The sequence below is a fragment of the Mus pahari genome, chromosome 6 (assembly GCF_900095145.1).
Source record: "Mus pahari chromosome 6, PAHARI_EIJ_v1.1, whole genome shotgun sequence".
NCBI classification, from domain to species: domain Eukaryota; kingdom Metazoa; phylum Chordata; class Mammalia; order Rodentia; family Muridae; genus Mus; species Mus pahari.
In genome coordinates this window covers 12948651-12950877 of record NC_034595.1, presented here as the reverse complement: position 1 = coordinate 12950877, position 2227 = coordinate 12948651, and the positions used below count along the sequence as shown (strand labels likewise).

Below are 2227 nucleotides of genomic sequence, written 5' to 3'. Positions count from 1 at the left end.
TGGAAAATGATTTATTACGCAAAAAGTAATTTCCAAGCTCTTCAAAGATTATTACAAACACAAACTTTCCTTCTAAAAGTGTCCCCAATTAAATCAAAGGCACATCACCCCAATAAAATACATGTGACATGAATTCTTTTAGGTCATAATATCTTCATACTTTGTTTTTAACCAATTGCAATGTTCTAAATGTAGGCCACATTTAAACATTTTTAAAGGCATGGGCACATTTTTAAAACTACAATCACAATTATAAGTTGTAAAGTATAGGAACTAAAGAAAGATCTAACTGACTTCACACAGGATGGGCAACCTAACAATACAACAATCTTTCCATTTGCCAAGGAGCAGCGCCCAACCTTACTGTCCAAGTCAAACCATTTGCTCGTTGGGAAATGAAAAAGCTTTCCTTTACAAAATCAAGATATCAGTTATTCCCCCAAATGTATACTTTGTTTCATTTAGTTATTGTAAATTTTTATGAAAAAATTTTTATTAGAGTACAAAAATGTTAGGAAAATTACAAATATTCAGTTTTTGGAAATACAACCTTTCTGTCCTGAAATGTAAACACCCAGTAAATAAAACATGCCTCTATCCCATGCAGGGCTACACAGGCTTCATGGTGAAAGAGGTGCATCCAGCAAGTTTGGTAGTGAGGTTAGAAGGAAAACATTGATTTCTGTAGAGTTTTGACCTAGGACCAGGCCGCAGAGAAAATGATTTGGCTCTTGAAAGCTGTTTTCTTGGGACTTGGCGGCAGTCATCCGTCACCATGCGCACACAGGCTTCCTCAGTGAGCTTCTTCCCTGTTGAAGAGAGTTCCGTTGGTTTTCGCTTTAGTGACAGTTACTTATAAAGGAACCTTATCATCTCACAGAACACCAAAAATGCACAACGTAGAAAACATTAATGAACGCAAGAGAATATGTAAGCCTGTCCTGGACAGACTGCACTCACAACTGTGCTTTGTAAAGGAGAACTGTGTCACGGAAGGCAGTTACCTTGGCAACCCAGTAAACCTCTCCCTTGACTACACAACTTATGTCTGATAGCAGAACCAGCCCCAAATCAACGTGAACAGGTTTCCTTTCACAAACATATGACAAAGATGATCACTTACTGTGTAAACACAATTAGGAATATGTTGGTCCCAGGACTAATAACCTATGTCCTTGTCATCTTTAAAAAACTCTGGAACTGTACAGGGGTGAGGGGCTTGCACATGCTGGGCAGCCAAGCTACCCTGCTTTTGAGAGTCTTCATGAGTTAGTCAGGTTGCTCTTGAACTCACCCAGTTTTAATTTCTTTATACAGTTTTTAGGTTGGTGGGTAGGCAAAAGTTGGAGACTGCTGGATTCATACTGTTTTCACCATATCCCACACCAGGGCCAAGCAGGACGTGAGGAGGTCTGGGTGAGAAGGGCTGTTTCCTCTAGACACCAGAGCAGCCAGGGGGACAGGCAGGGAGTCCACAACCCGGGCGTACGCACTAGCTGCTTTCCCAAATATCCTGCGGTCCCATTGAGAATGGACAGGATCTATCTCTTATAACGGCTTTGATGAAGAGGGTTCTTTAATACACCTTCCCAGAAGTTGAAGTGTTTGTAGATGAAGGAGCTGCTGATTGTTGTCATGAGGGCATCTTGACAGCCACTGGGTAGAACCGCCCTTACTCAGAACACCAGGAGGCCATGAGGCTAATCATTTCAAGATCCACTTACCAAGAAAGGTATAAAAATATACCTTGCATAAGTCTTCCTTTGACATACTACTTTTTCATGTCAATGGGTATGTGAACACAGTATTTTCCCGATGCTGGCATTCCAGGGTAATTCTAAAAGTCTGCATCAGTGCCTGCCTGTGTAACTCACCTTCCCTTCTGAACCTGTTGGGGGTGAGGTACCACCTGGATTAAGCCATCTGAAACCTTGGAATGTGGGTGGTAGTTCTCATGTTTGTCATCTGTTTGTTCTGGTGTCTTTATTCTGACTCTGAGTTGCTTCTGACATCCTGGGTCTCATTCATGGTCAGCTTCATGTCTGTTCCTTGCTATGAATTCTTGGTTCTAAAAATGCCTTTGACAGTTCCTGTTGCTATTTCATTTCTTGCCTTGGGCCCTCTCTCTGACTCTCTTCCTTTTCTCTACCATTACTGTTTCTTACTGCTCCAAATGCTGACTTGTTAAGTTTTTTAACTTCTTTTTTTTTTTTTTTTTTTTTTTTTT

General features: G+C 40.9%; 1 protein-coding gene across 1 annotated transcript in view; it reads right to left on the bottom strand.

Moving 5' to 3' along the window:
* Gng10 (G protein subunit gamma 10) overlaps positions 1–2227 on the bottom strand; it is a 7615-nt gene continuing 5388 nt past the window's right edge. The window contains exon 3 of the mRNA XM_021200096.1: positions 1–809. The gene's annotated coding sequence lies outside the window, so the exon portion shown is untranslated. The remainder of the gene's footprint in view (positions 810–2227) is intronic.